Consider the following 20,027-nt stretch of genomic DNA (forward strand, 5'->3'; position numbering starts at 1 on the left):
TCCCCCTGCAGGCCCACCACCCACAGAGGGATCCAGAAGGGTTCAGTGCAGTGTGGATCGGGCAGCACACCAAGGCAGGGGCCTTGGCGGAACTGATCCTCGGCTACAGAAGTTGGCTCTTTGGACATGGAATGTCACCTCTCTGGCGGGGAAGGAGCCGGAGCTTGTGGAAGAGGTTGAGCGCTACCGGCTAGATATAGTCGGCCTCACCTCGACACATAGTTCCGGCTCTGGAACCCAAGTCCTTGAGAGGAGTTGGACTCTCTCCTTTGATGGAGTTGCTCCGGGTGAGAGGCGGAGGGCCGGGGTGGGCTTTCTGATAGCCCCCAGACTCTCTGCCTGTACGTTGGGGTTCACCCCAGTGGACAAAAGGGTTGTGTCCCTGCGCCTTCGGGTCGGGGAACGAGTCCTGACTGTTGTCTGCGCTTATGCGCCGAACAGCAGTTCAGAGTACCCGCCCTTTTTGGAGTCCCTGGGATGGGTTTTGGACAGTGCCCCGACCAGGGACTCCATTGTTCTGCTGGGGGACTTCAACGCTCATGTTAGCAATGACAGCAGGACCTGGAGGGGCGTGACTGGGAGGAACGGCCTGCCCGATCTGAACCCGAGTGGTGTGCAGTTATTGGACTTCCGTGCGGGTTGCAGTTTGGCCATAACTAAAACCATGTTCAAGCATAAGGATATCCATTGGTGCACGTGGCACCAGGACAGCCTAGGTCGCAGGTCAATGATTGACTTTGTAGTCGTATCATTTGACCTGCGACCATATGTTCTGGACACTCGGGTGAAGAGAGGAGCAGAGCTGTTAACTGATCACCACCTGGTGGTGAGTTGGATCAGGTGGCAGGGGAGGACGCCGCGCAGACCTGGCAGGCCCAAACGAGCAGTGAGGGTATGATGGGAACGCCTGGCAGAAGAACCTGTCAAGATGATCTTCAACTCCCACCTCCGGGAGAGCTTCGACCGCGTCCCGAGGGCAGAGGGGGACATTGAGTCAGAATGGGCCTTGTTCCGCTCTGCCATTGTTGAGGCGGCTGTTGCGAGCTGTGGCTGTAAGGCCGTGGGGGCCAGTCGCGGCAGCAACCCCCGAACCGGCTGGTGGACACCAGAGGTGAGGGGAGCCGTCAGGCTGAAGAAGGAGGCCTGCAGGACATGGTTGGTCTGTGGGTCTCCAGAAGCAGCTGACAGGTACTGGCAGGCCAAGCGGAGCGCAGCAGCAGCAGTCGCGGAGGCAAAAACTCAGGCATGGGAGGAGTTCGGTGAGGCCATGGAGAAAGACTATAGATCGGCTCCAAAGAGGTTCTGGCAAACTGTCCGGCGCCTCGGGGGGGAAGGAGGCAACTTGCTCACATTGTTTACAGTGGGGGCAGGGAGCTGCTGACGTCAGCTGGGGACATTGTGGGGCGGTGGAAGGAATACTTTGAGGAGCTCCTCAATCCCACCAACATGTATTCCAGTGAGGAAACAGAGCCGGGGGTCTCGGGGGCGGGTTGTCCAATTTCTGGGGCAGAATCGCCGAGGTAGTGAAGCAACTACGTGGTGGCGGAGCCCCGGGGGTGGACAAGATTTGCCCTGGATATCTCAAGGCTCTGGATGTTGTAGGGCTGTCCTGGCTGACACGCCTCTGCAACATTGCGTGGACATCGGGGGCAGTGCCTATGGAGTGGCAGACCGGGGTGGTGGTCCCCATCTTCAAGAAAGGGGACCAGAGGGTGTGTTCCAACTACAGGGGGATCACACTCCTCAGCCTACCTGGTAAGGTCTAAGCCAGGGTGCTGGAGAAGAGGGTCCAGTCGATAGTTGAACCTCGGATTGAGGAGGAGCAATGTGGTTTTCGTCCCAGACGCGGAACCGTGGACCAGCTCTTTACCCTCGCCAGGGGGCATGGGAGTTCGCCCAACCAGTCCACATCTGTTTTGTGGATTTGGAGAAGGCTTACGACCGTGTCCCCAGGGGCATCCTGTGGGGGGTGCTGGGAGTATGGGGTTGGTGGCCCTTTGCTAAGGGCCATCCAGTCCCTGTACCGAAGGAGCACGAATCTGGTTCGCGTGGCCGGCAGTAAGTCAGACTTGTTCCCGGTGAGGGTTGGACTCCGCCAGGGCTGCCCTATGTCACCGGTTCTGTTCATAACTTTCATGGAAAGAATTTCTAGGCACAGCCGAGTGGTGGAGGGTGTCAGGTTCGTTGACGGGAGGATCTCATCCCTGCTCTTTGTGGATGACGTGGTCCTCCTAGCTCCATCGAACAGTGACCTCCAGCTCTCGCTGGGACGGTTCGCAGCCGAGTGTGAAGCGGCTGGGATGAGAATCAGCACCTCCAAGTCTGAGGCCATGGTCCTCAGCCGGAAAAGGGTGGATTGCCCACTCCAGGTCGGAGGGGAGGTCCTGCCTCAGGTGGAAGAGTTTAAGTATCTCAGGATCTTGTTCACGAGTGGGGGTAGGATGGAGCGGGAGACTGACAGGCGGATTGGGGCGGCGTCAGCAGTGATGCGGGCACTTAACCAGTCCGTTGTGGTGAAAAGGGAGCTTAGCCAGAAAGCGAAGCTCTTGACTTACTGGTCGATCTACGTTCCAACCCTCACCTATGGTCACGAACTCTGGGTAGTGACCGAAAGAACGAGATCGTGAGTACACACAGCCGAAATGAGTTTCCTCCGCAGGGTGGCTGGGCTCAGCCTTAGAGATAGGGTGAGGAGCTCGGACATCTGGGAGGGATGAGTAGAGCCGCTGCTCGTCCACATCGAGAGGCGCCAGTTGAGGTGGTTCGGGCATCTGGTAAGGATGCCTCCCAGACGCCTCCCTTGGGAGGTGTTTCGGGCATGTCCAACCGGGAGGAGACCTCTGGGCCGCCCCAGGACACGCTGGAGGGATTACATCACCCGGCTGGCCTGGGAGCGCCTCGGGGTTCCCTCGGAAGAGCTGACGGAAGTGGCTGGGGAGAGGACTGTCTGGGCTTCTTTGCTGAGGCTGCTGCCCCCGTGACCCGGACCCGGATAAGTGGAGGACGACGATGACGACAATGACAAGTAATGATATAACATGTAGATAAAAGTGGATCAAACATAGGTTATCTAATGTTTAATGAGGAATCTGATAGTTCTTTTCATTCTTTTAATTACACAGTAAGAACAAAGTGTGTGGGCTGAAATAACATTTTTGGGTGGGAAGGGAGAAATTCTTAAAAATTTGTCTTTAACTTGCTGTCACACCCACAATTTTCTCCCTCCGTGTGTTTTTTTACAAACCAGCTGCCAATTTTGATGACATTTGGTGTATGGTTTTTGCTGCACAAACATATTTAGTGGAGAAAAATTAGAAGATGAAGCATGAGAACAAAAACAATAAGGTTCTAACAGTAGTTCATGTTTGGACCCAAACAATAAATTCCTTTTCTATAGGAAAAGCATTTGAAGCATACAACAACATACAAGTGATTATCATCTATACATATAAAACTTTACTACTACGTCAATGCTTTACTACAATTAATCAAAAAACACAACACCAATAAATCACAAAACTCAATATACTCAATAACACAAAAATGAGCAACAATACAATCTTGTTGGTAGAGCCACTGTATTTACATTTATTTCCATATGGAACAAAAGCACATTGTTAAGTTTGGAAAAAAAATAATTCATGGTTTAACTCAATATTCATACAGAAGGCAAACAGCAGGCTCCCAGGACATAAAACATGCATAAATTTAGGGCAATTCTGACCCATGGCAACACAGATGGTGAGGTGGTGAATTGAAGCCAGATTGTGGAGATTACACGTAAGAGGAATCATTATATGTCTAATGATCTCCCACACATTTAACTTAACCTCATATCACACGTTTCTTATTGACACACTTTATGAACATTGAGATGCAGCAGTGTTATTTGTGTTTGTGTTAGTGGGCCATAACTTTTCCATCCTTTTGATTACAAAAGACATGTCACCTTAAATCTCAAATCAAATCCCGTACAATTTTCTCTAAAGTCTCACCATCACATTCCCCACCATTGCAGAGGAGAGGGTCGGGACCAGGCTGTATGCTGCTGACACTCATGGTCAGCTGTGGAGAGCACCATGTGCAGCTGGATGATGCCAGGCTGTGGCAGGTTACAGGATTCAGGAAAGTTTGGCTTTCCTTAACCAGCGTGAATACACTGAGTCATTTTTACCTCAACCACATTAACCAGGCTAACTGATCAAATTACTATAACCTTGTCAGATGTAGAAATCCAAAATGACAAACAGTATTAAATACTTGCAGTACACTGTGTCAACAGTTTTCAGTAGTCTCTTCTAAGACTGTGCATATATCACCAAGTACCATTCTAGTTTTCAGATACTTTTTTTTGTGTAAAATGGCTGCAGGGAACATGAGTTGCTGTCAAGTGTACAGAGCGCACTGGAGACACTGCTGTACTCTGCTTCTCACCCAGCACATATGGATTGTGTAGCCTACATAAACAAAGATGTCAGGGTGCAATTCTATTTTTTTTTTTTTGGCAACCACCTTTAGTCAGGTAGTGTCCTGTTTGATGAACTCACTGCACTAAAAGCAGCAGTAACATGTTCCCACTTGCTGCCTTTTCTTTAGTTTGTGACCCTCCTGCCCACTAAACAACAGTCCTTGTGCTTTCTAACCTCCAGCTCAACCACAAGCCCCTCAATTCCTGCATCAAGAATATTTGTGTTCGGTCATTGCCATGATTTGCTGTAAAAAAAACACTGACCTGCCGGCTCGCGTCTATGCATCAGCATTAATGAGATGCTTTCCATCAACCATTTATGGTTTAGTGTGGGCCTGTAGAGGGCGTGATATGAGGCTGGTCCATGGGCGGGCAATTCCAAGTTGATTTGGGATTTCTGATAGAAAATGACGTACTGGCAGGCATACACATCATTTTATAAATCATATAAACCTTGTAGGGACCTTCCATTTTCTTATCCTACTTTGGTATTGTTTCAAACTGATGCCATCTGGTGGCGTTATATGCCAAAGGTATGGCGTCAGTTTGAAACTGGCGCTATTTGAAAGTGATGCAGTGTGGCGGTGTTATTAACAAACACCACCCAGCAGTGTATCACATCACTGCGATAGGTGCCTTTTTGCAATGGTGTCTGACACCAAAATCACTGACCAAACAGCGATATTTGATGACCGCAAATAAGGCTGACATTGAACAACCACTTCACTAACAGAATGAAACATCACCAAGGCATTAACACAGACATGTCTGAACAACATAAACTCCACTACTGAGACAGCCAACAAATATATGAAAGCAAAAGTCTTTACACATTTTTGAACACACAGTAGTGCACACACAAGAGACTATGTTTATAGGCAGCGCAGTGCTTGTTGACATTTCCCTCTGCACAGTGAGAGGCAACTCAAAACAGTCTTTTACAGAGCCTTCTCACATAAAGCATGCCAAGTGTGAAGGACTCTGAGGCCTCTCAAAATACCAAACCATGACAATACACACATATTGCTTCACGTCTGATCATTTTTGTAGCACAGATACTGAGTCTTTTCTATCCAACTAAAACGACAGAGCGAAGATACTCTAAAACACACATGAATTACTCCTACACATCTAACATTATCAGGGCCAAATGCTTTTTATGAGCATTTATGATGATTGGGAAACTGAATCAAATGCCCACATATTTCTTCTTAGCTGTGATGGTTCCTTACAGTTTCTCAGCATCACAGGAGGAAAGGCCACAATGAATAACTTATTGATTTCTGTAAAGGTAAAACATGAGACCCAAGCCAGATGGATGTAGCCTAATTTGGCCAGCAAGCAGCATTTATCCTGATTATGGTCAGTTTGAACCTATAAGGATGAGTTAAGTACAGGGTATTTGTCAAAGTGACAGTGAGGGAGTACATGGAATCTTGTCCAATGGTGCCTCATCAGATCTTAAACCATAGCTTACTTTAAAGGCAGATTTATAGCTCTACGCAGAGCCTATGCCATAGCCAGCGCAAATGGCCTACACCTTTGTGAGCATTTATACTTGCGCAGTGGTGTGTCTGTGTCAATCTGCAGTTACACCTCCAAAACTCTAGTCGGCAGTGGAGTTTCTGTGAAGTGCCATAAACACACATTAAACATGGCTTAATAGTGACATGATCAAATACAAGTGCACAAATCAAATTCATTGTAACTCACAAGAGTCAAAACACTTGGCATAACATATTTTCTCCACAAATACAACATGCTAATGTTGTTAGCATAAGTCTGTGGTATTTTACACTGCATAAATTAGCCTAGCAGCTGGCGGAGTTTTCCTCTAGCCTACTCTAGGCCTATTCAATTAACGACCCACAGGCCACATCAGACCCAGAGTCAACCTCCAAGTGGCCCGGCTCGGAATGGTTTCCGAGACCTGGTATTAAACGGCCCAGGTCAAAATTAATCAAGGCCGGAGCATTAATAAGCACCAAGGTTATCAGCTCTTTTGTCGATACTTTTTAAAGTTTGGTTTCATGAATTATCATGCTGCAGCCTCTCTCCTGCTCTCTGCATGTTGGGGCTGACCTCCCCCACACAGCACACATACAGACACACACAAACACGACACAGAGTGAAGTCAGAGAACAGTAGAGAGGTCGCAATGCAGATGAAGAGAATATAATAATTATATAATATAATATATTAAGATTACTCTAGTTGACAACAACTATGCTTGTTACTGTAAGTAAGCGCAATAAACCTTTGCCAGTAAAAAGCCAGTGCTTTTTCAATACACGTGTTTGGAATGTAGAAAGTGATATTTCAGTCTGCTTTGTCCACACTCTCTCATTCACCACTGTTATAATTTACAGTCACAATTTACACAAGCACATTTTGTTAGTGCGGCCAATAGCAAATTGTTAAAAACAAACTAAAATAACACACACACACACACACACACACACACACACACAGACTATATTCCACTGTACACACAGACAGGAAAGGTAAAGAAAGGACAGGAGTAATGCTCCTTTAATAAGAGGTTAGGGCTTGGGCCTACCTTATTTGAAGAGAAGCTCACATCAACGGCCTTTCTGGGACCTTTTCTGCTCGATAGGCAGCATTTAAAATAATCCACCTCATTCAGCATGATGCTAATGCAATTCACAAGACTCGACGCTCACTCTCCCACTACAGTAACAGTGGGCAGGCCCTCACTGTACTTCCACGCACCTTCATTGGCCAAAAGTCAGTGGCCTGGGCTGAATTAATTTAGCCCAACTGGACAGTAAATCAAGGGGACTTGTCACGACACCTGTCACTCACGATGTGACAACAATGATTGGAAGCTGATTCTAGGAGTATGGGCTGTAAAAAATCAGCCCATTTAGATAAATCCTGCGTTTTTGTGACTATTTTAGTGCTGCTGCTGCTATAGGTTCCACCAAATACAATCAGTCCAGTCTTAAAGGTTTAATCTTCTCTTACTATATAATGACGAAAACTCCATCTGTGTCTGTGTGTGTGTCTGTGTGTCTGTTCCACGTTTTTCTCCTCACTGACTTGGTCAATCCATGTGAAATTTGGTACAGTGGTAGAGGGTCATGGGAGGATGTGAATGAAGCAATATTACATTAATTGGCCAATTGGAGCACCTGGATGTCAAAAGCCCTGGCTCCCAGCAGCTGGCGATACAGATCCCTAGACTCCTCCACCTGGTGTCCGTAGCCAGCTAGTCTTGCTGCTAGCTGGAGCATCTCGATGACAAAAGCCCCGGCTACCAGTGGATTGGTGATGTAGATCCAAAGACACCTCCGCCCGGCGACTGCCAACCTCACTGTGGTGTGGACACCCCAGCTCAACTTCAAGCCTTCAGTTCTGCGAAGCACAGTGTAGGCTCCCTGCTGCTCCCTATTGTAGACAGTTTAGCTTAACATTTTGTCAGTACACATGGGACTCACACAAGCTCATCATCCCAGCCTCTGGCTGCTTGGCATGTAGCAAAATCGACCCCCCTGTAGCTAAGCAAACAGAGCTGTGGCACCCTCATTTAAATACCTTGCTCAGGGTTCTGCAATCTCATCCATGTTTCCCCAGCTGGCAACCAAAATCTCCAGACAAGACTGGAGCAAACCTTGGACAGGTCTTTAAGGGAAGGATCCCACTTCCAATACATCCTTTCCAGTATCCACAAGATTTCCAAGAGGAGATGGCTCAGATTCACAGCTTCAGTCACTTTCTTAATGCCAGAGCAAACAAGAGGGAAGGACGTCGCCATCAGCTCATGCAGTCAGTTATCACATCACTCACTTTTGAGCTACCTAATGTTAGCCTACCTATTTGCAAACACTTTCTTATCATGTTTAGGCCAAGCTGCCAAGCTTTTAGCTACACCAGGTGAAACTTAGAATGTAATTTTCACTGCACAGGCCAGTGAAGATGCTCCAGTTAACTAAAGCCACAGTGTAAAAAACTTGCATAGTAGCCGTGGGAGTTTAAGGTCTCTTTTTACAGTCACATAAGGTGGTTTCCTAATCAACAAATAACATGACAACAGTAACAATACTATTAACATGCTTATGTTAGTAGCATTGGGGCATCAGTAGCTCAGTCTATAGGGTCTTGGCTTGGGAACAGGAGGGTCACTGGTTCAAGTCCCCAAACATGGAGCATGAACTGGTAGCTGCAGAGGTGCCAGCTCACTCCCTGGGCACCACCAGCCCCCTGGGCACCACCCGTCCCCCAGGCACTGTCCGCCCCCCGAGCAAGGCACCTGACATCCCTCCATCCAACACACGTATAGGTCCTGTTTGTGCATGCATGTGTATTTCAGGCCTGTTTGTATATGAGACCAGAGTGAAAGCACTGAATTTTCCCCTCAGGGACTGATAAAGGATATCTTCTTCTTCTTCTATTACCATAACCCTATGACATTTTACATTGCATAAATTAGCCTAGCAGCTATCAAAGTTTACAATACTCATATTAGGAATGTCCCGATCCGATATTCGGATCGGTATCGGCCGCTGATATTAGCAAAAAACAGGCATCGGCATCGGATCGGACTGCATGGAAAAATGCCGATCCAAGAACTCCGATCCAGTTTTTCATGGAATCCGCTCCAGGTTTTCCGGCCAGCCCAGCACTACATGATTCAAGCAGTCCATTCCAGTGATCCGCTCCAGCTCTTACTATCAATTCACAAGGCAAGCATGCAGATGGCAGACACACACGGAGGGAAGGGTAGGAAGAGTAGCGGTCAATTTAGTTAACTGACTATTTGTTTTCTGCTCTGGTTTTTTGAGAGTGATATTTTTATTTGGTTTACACTCTGTTACACTGTTTAAGTAAAGAGCACTGATGGCATTGTTTTGGGCACAATTAGTGAAACTGAAGCCATGGATGGACTATTGCTTGTTTAAACAGTTGTACAATATTGTGTGCCTGTGCACCAGGCTGGCCCTGACTACTAAAATAACTGAAAAGGAAAGGCTGCATTGTTTGTTAAATGCCAGCAATGTCTTGTGGTGTTAATCTATTTTTTATTTATTAGATGGCCAAAGCACAAGTGTGTGGAGTCTTGCTGCAATTTTAATTTCAATGTTAGACATTTTAAAGATTTCTTGTGTTGATTTATTTTCTATTTATTAAGGGGCCAAAGCAGCCAAAGCAAACCAGCTATATTTTTTATTTAATGTTAATGTTCAAATTTAAAGTTTGTTTATTTAACCCTGTTAACAATAAATAGGTCAGTTTCTCATACCAACTGTTGTGGATCATTCTAACTAACCCGATTAAGTAGTTGTTCTTGTTAGAGTAATATTGCTTGATCAAACCTTTTCTAACATGACTGACAACAAAATAAGTGAATATGTATAATACGCGCTTGGATCGGATTGGTATCGGTATCGGCCAAAACTCAAGGCTGTAATATCGGTATCGGATCGGAAGTGAAAAAGCTGGATCGGGACATCCCTAACTCATATGATTAATTATACACAGGATTTAAAATGCTTTCTTGTCTTCACAATTCACTGTGTCTCATCAGTAAAAAAAAAAGTAGACCAAAGTTTTGTTTTCACTGAGGGAAATAGTTTCAGCTTACAAAAATAAAAAGGAGGTCTGCATCCTGTGATGTGTAGTTACATTTCTGGGGAGGTCCACATCAGGCTATGGTGTAAGGTATGCATCTACACATAGCCTACGCTGTAGGCTATGTGTAGATGCATACCTACGCTGTAGGTATTGAGTCGATTGGACACAGAGGTATAAATCCCACTTAAGAAGGACTGCTTGTGGTGCTGGTTATGCCGTTAGTTAAAGTAGGATTTACTGACTGGGGCTTCCCATTGAAGTTAATAATTAAACAAAGACAAGCAATATGTGTCATGATGGGGTATTCCTGAATGATTTGAATACTATTTGCATAAGTTGTATGGTTTAATGCTGCCTATCACATACTTCAGCACTGAAAGCTAGAGGCAATCTTTTTTTTTCCCCAAATCCTCAAATTGCAGTGCCTTGAAAATGGTAGATGAGTTCACTTCATCATTAAGTCACATGTCTCAGAACAACAAACACTTGACCTAATTATGTCTACAGTGGAAAAACATGTAAATATGCTTAGCCGTGGAAACACATTTCACAGCTCTTTGTCTTGGTTATGCAATGGCACCGATGTATTGCTGCAGCTGAGTAAGATGGCTTTGGTTATCGAAGCTCAGCTCTTTCTCGCCTCCAAACGAACTGATTGAGAAAGGATTAGCGTGCCTCAGTGCTTCCCCTGAGCCTGTGAAAAGACACTGCTGGGGATTTGAGGATTTGCTAATAGCAGGGCCACATCCTGCACAAACAATTAACCAGGGAAAGGGGAAAAACAAGTCATAAGGAAATTACCACTGAGTTAGGAGCAATCTTTAGCAGCAAGTTTCAAAGTCGGAGGGAGTTCAGAGCACAAAGATATTTTTCTATCTCAAACAGCAAAGATTACTGAAGATTCTTTGAACACAGGCTTGTTATAAAAAATACAATTAGGACAGAGGAATCCATGCAGGAGTAAACAGCTACTATAAAAAAGTTTGGGGCTGGCAGATATGATCTGCACAAGAAGACGTGTTGATGTATCCTTTACTACATTGCCTAAAGTGTATAATGATGTGGGATCCAGTATGTTTCAAGAAATATTCCATTTACTAACATGCACTGCAAGTTTGTCTTTGAATTTATTAACAGTTGTGCAACAAGGTAAAATATTGATACAGACCTCTTGTCCATCACGTTCTCACTGCCAACTCATCAAATACAGCAGCTTGGTCAGTGGCCAGTGCTTCAGTCAGTACATTTACATCCACAGTTAAGTGGAGCTATGGTTATAGCTCAATGAGTCCATTTAACTGGACTACTGTCCTTGCCCCAGTATATAAGCATGGGAGGGGAATTGATTTATTGACCGAAGTATGTCCAACTCCACTACGATAGGTGATGATATGCCCCCTTTCAGCTTGTTAGTATTGGACCTTTTTCTAGTTGACCTATTACGTCACAGATCAAATAATCGACAAACAAGTTAACTATGGTTAGTTAGCGGCAAATTGATACCATGGTGGACAACTTCACAGATCTGTACATTTCATCCATCCAGAAATGCACAAATCTGCACATAGATTTCACCATGTTGTTACCTGCTTCTTTTGCTATTCCACATTTAATGCTATTCGACATCTGGGTCAAAGCCAGGGGTGGAACCTTTACAAATTCGATTCAGTATGATTTCAGTCGCAGTGGCAGCTCTTGCCAAATTTCTCAGGGGGGGCAATTGTTGTGATGATCGCTGAGGTGAGCCGTTCAATGGGTACATTTGAATTAATTTGGCTCTACAATGACTGAACAATCCACTGTGGTCATCAACAGACTACTTTTCATCAGTTTGCCCACATAAATACCTTTGCACTTTGTCATGCATGCATAATTAGGCTGCAGTTGGGTGCGCAAAGGTGAAGTGTGCTAGTCTTGTCATACAAAGTTTGATGGAGTGTCAACTGGACAATATGGAGATATTTGCATCTTGAAAGCCGGACTACAAATGTAGATAGACAGGGAGAAACACACGCAAGCCTAAGATGTGGTAAGATACGATATTCCTCACTATATGAAGTGACTGATAACAAGATCTGTATAATGGGTTGTAAAGAAATTCGTCAGGTTTTTATTTTGTAGACAATTGATCTGTATTTGTAGCATGATGGGATGACGGCACAATGATGTGTGTGGTATCACTGGAAAGCTCCGGTCCTGCGCTCCAGTTCCGCTGTTTCACGTGATGTGTGGCTTCTCGCTAATGGTCGCGGAGAATATCCATAGAGAAGAACGGGTGTGACCATATAGGTTAAAAAGTAATGACGCACTATGCGTCGTTACTTTATAACCTATATGGTTAAAAAGCCTCTTGGATCAGCTGGAAACGTTAGTCATGTTGATCTTGAATGTGACCGCTGCACAGTGGCGCTGCCTCATGTGATGTCGGAATAATCGGAAAAATGAGTTTGCGACTGTAAAGCAATATTTCAGTGGAAACGGTTGACGACATGTTTTTTTAAACATTTTGAGTGATAAAATACAACATATCTTCTTTGTAATGTCCATGATGTCTCCACATTACCACCTAAATGCTCATGAACACACAATGAAGTAAGAACGACTTCCTGACATGGGAAATCGGACCATCCGAGGAGCACATGAATGATACTTGGTGGTTTACGTATGACAAAAACACGTTGGGGCAAGCCCTCCCGGAACACATAGAGATTGCAATTTTACATGGAAGTCTATGAGAGTGAGTCCAGTCAGGCTGATATCGCCCAAAGGGCTGGAACGTGACTCCACACTGCATCTGATTGGATATTCAGAGGCAGGACGAGCTGTTTCAAGTGAAAATGATCAGAATAATTAATATATTGTGTGTATATATGACAATAATGATGATAATGATCATACATTTATTATCATCATCTTTCTTTTGTGGCTCAAGGAGGGGTGGCGCCCTATCGCCCTCTATTGGCCAGCCGCCCCTGTTCAGTCGGACTAACGTTTACATGTATTTTAAAAGTCCGGTTTTAGTTAGACTAACACAGTCAATTTTCACCTAATGTCATGTAAATGTACTGACTAACGCTATAGGTACACCTGTAGCATCAGTTTTCAATCAATCAGTCAATCAATTTTATTTATAAAGCCCAATATTTCATGGTGCTGGAGAGTCCACCACTGACCTCAGCCTGGGCATAAAATGGGACAGAATTCCAGGAGGTGTGGCAATGTTGTGCAATAAAAAACTAGACTCTGCGATAAATATCATAAGGCTGGGGGTTGGCCTGGTGTATTGTGGTACACTTGACACAGCATGATAAGGAATTTGTCATTTTAAATGTTTACATTCCATATGAATGCCAACATAATGAAGAGGACTATATAAATAAGCTTGCTTTTATTAGCTCCTATCTACAAAATGAGCGTTTTTGAGCATATTTTTATTGTTGGGGATATGAATGCTGACATTTCAGACAGGAGGTCAGTCTTTGCGAAGCACCTGCATCATTTCTGTAGTGATAATATTTTCATACTCTCTAGTAGTGAGTTTTTGCCATCCGAAAGCTACACACATATAAGTGAGGCTTGGCACACAACATCTTGGTTAGACCATTGTCTCTCTACAGCTGATGCTCACGCCTCCTCGGCACACATGGAAATTTTATACGATGTATCTACTGCTGACCACATTCCTGTGAAGATGGTTATTAGCTTCGATAACATACCTGCAACGTCAAAATGTGCGAACAATTTTAATCTTGATCTATTGGACTGGTCCTCTCTTTCAGATGAAGAAATTGCTTCCTATTATGAATGCACTGATCAATTGTTGTGCAATATATATTTACCTAGAGAGGCACTCTTGTGTAAAAGTAAGTAATTGTACAAATACTAAACATAGAACAGATATCTCTGCAGTGTATACAGCTATTGTCAGAGCTTTACTTGAAGCCAGCAAGCCTCACCTAATGTATAAGAAGAAGGGAAAAGTAAGGCCTGGCTGGAATTCATATGTGGCCGATCTGGAAATCCATCGGTAAAAAAAAAAAATTCCTTCCTTTACCTCTGGAGGCACAGCCCAGAGTAGTGACGGAAGTAACGGAAGAGTAGTAACGGAAGTGCAGGGGCCTCGGCGATCACTCACGCCCTTCACTTCCGACGGTGCCCCCAGGGAATCCCCGTGTTGTTTACAAATACTTCGGGTAGAAAACCAGCAGAGTTTAGCTATATATCACATTTTTCACATCACTATATCACCGGACTAATCTGATGTTTGTAAAGTCTATAAACACAATGATTGAACAAACGTTACTATTTCTGTGTGCACGATTTGTAATCAATAATATGGTTATCGTAGATTAGCTGGGCTAACAGTTAGCTGTTAACGTTAGCCGTTAGCGGTGTCTGTAATAACCACAGACTGTATAAAAATAAGGTAATAACTCAATAAACGGTCCGTGAATAAAATATTTTTTCCAGCGGATATTTTAGTTACAACATGATTGAGCTAGCAAAGCAGTTTTGTGTTGCTATGTGTGGTATTTATTCAGTTTTGGGAAATCACGATGTCTAGAAAGCATCAGTGGCTGCAGCTGACAGGGACAGCTAACAGCAGCAGCAAAGCTAACATCAGGACGTCATCTGTTAAAAGCCATGAAACTACTCCAGTTAGCTCAATCATGTTGTAACTCAGACATCTGCTGGAAAATTTTTTTTTTTTTTCACGTTGACGAGACGGCGTTTTGGGTGGAGCGGTCGCTATGGACGCGGAGCTGGCTGTTTCTGTAGGTACACATTTCCTGGGGACACCTGCATGTCTCGGCCACGCCCCCGCCATTGTGATTGGCTAAAGCACAGCATGTTCAAACTCAAAGCCCCGCCCTCCCCCCTCTGTAGTCGTCTTTCACACAGGGCTGCTGACAGATTCTACAATGTAAATTGCAGAATTTGTCTTGAGAGATTAATATGTGGCTGAATTCTACACTGAAGACAGAGTAGTTGTGCGCACATCCAATCCTGCTTTAGGTCAGGTGCTGGATAATGGGGGTCCATGCAGAAAGAAGAAGAAAATCCGCACACTGAATTAGAGCTCCCAGTAAGTTTTTAATGACTAAAAAAGCAACGTTTCGACCCAAACGGTCTTCCTCAGGCAACTTCAAAAGAATGAATGAAAAGGCAGGTGGCAGGTATACATATAGGCTAAGAGCCAGGTGTCATCCCACCCACGTCATCTGTCAATCAAACAATAAGACAGTCGTTCAAGTGAGCCATATATAGGCATATGATGGCTACTTAGTATGCACAAAGGATTTGCATATCAATAAGTGCAAAGAATACAGATATACAAAATAAACAAATTGTTATTGGGGAAACACATAATACAATAGAGACAACTTTACTATTAGACAAGAAACTTTTTAGAATATTTTAGTAAATATTTTAAGATTTTTTATAATTTTGTAGAAACAAACAAAACAAACAAACATGAGATTGCAGTTTTAAAAAAGAGTACAGTTTTAAACAGGAACACTGCTTGGAGAATAAGTTTGATAAGACTGTCTTTGATTTTTTGTCAGTTGAACATCCAGTCATTCCAGTTATCTACACACTCCCTAAGATACACAAGGGCTTAGACATTCCCCTAAAAGGCAGACCCATTGTGAGCGGCATAGGCAGCCTCACTGAAAACATTTCAGCCTATGTGGGCCATTTTATTAAACCCGAGGTCATTACTCTGCCCTTCTATATAAAGGACTCTAATGATTTTATTAATTCACTTAAATCTTTTGATAATGTCACTGACTCTCTTCTTTTGGCTACTTTTGATGGCCAGTCACTGTATACTTGTATTCCATAAAGGGGTGGTATAGAGGCATTAGAGCATTTTTTGAGCCAACGCCCAGTTACATCCACACCGAGTACTGAATGCATTTTAGATCTAGCTCACATAGTCCTCAGCAGCAACTATTTCAGGTTTGAAGATGACTTCTACTTACAATCAAAGGGTACTGCTATGGGCACCAAGATGGCACCAAACTATGCCTGCCTATATATGGGTCACTTTGAAAACAAATATGTTTTAAACACAGCAAACCCTTTTTGGTCAAAGATTTTATTATACCGAAGGTTTATTGATGACATCTTTATCATTGTTGACTGCACTGTAGAAGAGCTGAATGAGTTTCACCAGTACCTGAACTCATGTAATGATCACTTGGGTTTCACACTTGAATATGACAAAGAATCAGCATCAGTTTTTTAGATGTCCTGATACGAAAAAGTGGTGATCATTTACACACAGACCTCTTTCATAAACCAACAGATCGAAACACCATGTTGAGAGGAGACAGTTTTCACCCTCAACCACTTATCAAAAGCCTGCCTACCCCCCCCCCCCCCCCCAACATAACTCTGCTTTGTGCTGTGTCAGATACTCCCCCCTTGGTGCTAACTTTAGGGAGACAATCAAAAAACACTGGTACATTGTAAACTCAGACCCTAAACTCAAGCATGTGTTCACTGAATCACCCAAACTAGTGTTTAAACGTCCTAACAACCTCAGGGATAGCCTGGTTAGATCTGACATCAGCCCCCAACACACCAAAACCTCTCAGTCTACCAGATGGTAACTACAAATGTGGGGGCTGCTCCCAATGCGTCTACACGCAGAGGTGCAAGACTTTTACCCATCCACACACAGGTCGCAACATTTCTATTCGTGGGACCATCACATGCAGTACCACACATGTGACTTACATGATCTGTTGCCCATGCGGCCTTGCGTATATTGGGAAAACATCCAGGGAATTACGTACCAGAATCAGTAAACACAGGAGCAAGATCAGATTAGACGACGAGCACAGCCCTGTTGCGGCCCATTTTAAAAAAGCAGGCCACAATGTCAGTGCTCTGCGCTATCTAGGAGTGGAGAGGGTTAAAAAACAACGTAGGGGTGGTGATATTGAAAGAAGACTCCTTCAAAGGGAGACCTACTGGATCTTCTTTCTCAATACCATGTCACCTAATGGCCTTAATGAGGATTTTGACATTAGGCCTGGTATTTGGTGTTGTTATTCTCCAAGCAGTGTTCCTGTTTAAAACTGTACTCTTTTTAAAACTGCAATCCCATGTTTGTTTGTTTTGTTTGTTTCTACAAAATTATAAAAAATCTTAAAATATTTACTAAAATATTCTAAAAAGTTTCTTGTCTAATAGTAAAGTTGTCTCTTTTGTATTATGTGTTTCCCCAATAACAATTTGTTTATTTTGTATATCTGTATTCTTTGCACTTATTGATATGCAAATCCTTTGTGCATACTAAGTAGCCATCATATGCCTATATATGGCTCACTTGAATGACTGTCTGGTTGTTTGATTGACAGATGACATGAGTGGGATGACACCTGGCTCTTAGCCTATATGTATACCTGCCACCTGCCCTTTCATTCATTCTTTTGAAGTTGCCTGAGGAAGACCGTTTGGGTCGAAACGTTGCTTTTTTAGTCATTAAAAACTTACTGGGAGCTCTAATTCAGTGTGCAGATTGAATTCTACACTGAAGCTTGTGAAGCAACTAAATCCTGGGCAATGGCTGGTAAACCAAGACAGGGGCCCATTTTTGAATACAAGAAAAGTACAAATGCAAAATTTAAATATGCTATATGTTTCATTAGTAAAAACGCAAAATCTATTGTTGAGCTCTGGCGACAGCATTATAGTAAACTGTTTAACTGTATCCAGACGGAAGGCTATCAAGTACATAATGTTGAAAGTATAGATGCAGTTAAGACTCATGAGGTTTATCAAGCTATTAAAAACTTAGCAGATAATAAAACAGCAGGTATGGATTCTGTCTCTGCTGAACATCTTAAATTTGCAAGCACAAAGTTAGCTCCACTTCTTGCCCTTTGTCTCACTGCTCTCATGGTTCATGGCTTACTTCCAGACTCTATGATGACAGTCTTGTTGGTTCCTGTGGCCAAGGATAAAGCAGGAAAAGTAGCCTGCTCAGACAATTATAGACCTAAAGCTCTGGCTAGCATATTATCTGAGATTACTGAACAAATTCTCCTGGAGAGGATCAGTAAATTAATTATTTCCACAGATAATCAATTTGGTTTTAAATTGAGGCATGGCACGGATATGTGTATATATGTTTTAAAGGAACTGCTGAGTAATTATAAGAGAAAAAAGTCATCCATTTTTATGTGCTTTTTAGATGCATCCAAGGCATTTGATTGGGTCAACTATGGGAAATTATTCAAAAAATTGAGCCAAGCAGGTGTCCCTAAATATATAGTTAGAATCCTGGCCTACTGGTATGCTCAACAGACCATGCAGGTTAAATGGGACAACTGTATGTCTGCTCCTTTCCAGGTCAGTAATGGAGTCAGACAGGGGAGCATCTTATCTCCTATTCTGTTTAATTTCTACATGAACGAGTTATCTAAACAGTTAAACCCCTGTAAAACTGGCTATATGGCTGGCAGTATGGTGGTGAACCATCTTATGTACGCGGACGGCTGTGTGATTCTTAGTCTGAGCTCAGCCCGTCTTCAGCAGCTTCTTAATGTGTGTTCTATGTATGGGGAACAATATGATGTAAAGTATAACAGTGCAAAAAGTGTTATTATGATCTGCGGAACTAAGGAAGATAAATATAAGGCGTTTCCTGACTTTAAACTGGCAGGTAACTGGCACTGAATATCTGCAGTGTAGTGAAATACCTTAGACACGTGATCACAGACCAGCTGACAGATGACGAGGACATTTATCGTCAGTGTCGTATGTTGTATGTGCAAGCAAATGTCACGTAAATTCAGTTGTTGCACTGAGGGAGTGAAGCTGACTCTGTTTAAAGCATGTTGTTCTCCTTTGTACACTGCACATCTGTGGTTGAATTATAAAAAATCGAGCCTTCAGAGACTGCAAGTGGCTTATCATGATGCTCTGAGATTAGTGCTAAAAAGGCCCAGATGGACCAGCGCTACTGAAATGTTTGTGACTGCTCGAGTAAACACTCTGGAATCTGTTTTGAGAAACTTAATGTATAGGTTTATTTGCCGGTTAAATGATTCTGAAAATGAAATTGTTTTGGTACTGGTAAACATTGTGTACAGTACCAGTGTCTCAGCTTTGGGAGAACTGGTATAAGTGCCTTTTAAAAATAGGTCACTAGACTATTTTTTTTTTTTATTGTGTTTGTTAATCTTTTGTATTGTGTGTGTTTTTATGGACCCTGAGTCTGGAATAAAGTATATCTGTCTATCTATCTATCTATCTATCTATCTATCTATCTATTACAAATCACAATTTGCCTCACAGGGCTTTACAGCATACGACATCCCTCTGTCCTTAGGACCCTCACAGCGGATAAGCAACATTAGGATTGATTGAAAACCTTATAATTTATACTTCTTTATGTATCCACTGCCAAGTAATACGAGATAAGAAAAAAATGTGTGAATCAAATATTGCAAAACATAAAACTTTTCACAATACTCAGTCACAACAGAGTTGAAGCACTGAGTACCAATCCCTGCTATAGTCACATGGTAACATGCTAACTGTTTCACTCATTAGGTTTTGATTGGTGTATCTTTCTGAGAAGTATATTCATGACGGACACTTTAAAGTCAATAGAATTTCCCACAGGTTTAGGCATTATTCACTGTTTCGAGATATATCTTGCTAGGGGCTTTGAATGATTCAGGACAGGGACAGCAGCTCATCAGTTCCTGAGGACTCTGACACTGATGAAATGATGAAATAAAATGTGGTGTCCTCCTCATCTAACACATTCTCATCCCAATTCATCAAATACGGCAGCTTGTTCAGTGGACTTACAGGATATGGCAGGATACAATGCAAATCTATTAAACAAGCACAATAGAGGCTATGGTATTTGTTCTGTAATTTGATTTATTATGAAAGCTTTGAGTGGAGGAAACCAAAATCCAGCTGATGAAAACTG

The sequence above is a fragment of the Epinephelus lanceolatus genome, chromosome 15 (assembly GCF_041903045.1).
Source record: "Epinephelus lanceolatus isolate andai-2023 chromosome 15, ASM4190304v1, whole genome shotgun sequence".
Taxonomy (NCBI): Eukaryota; Metazoa; Chordata; class Actinopteri; order Perciformes; family Serranidae; genus Epinephelus; species Epinephelus lanceolatus.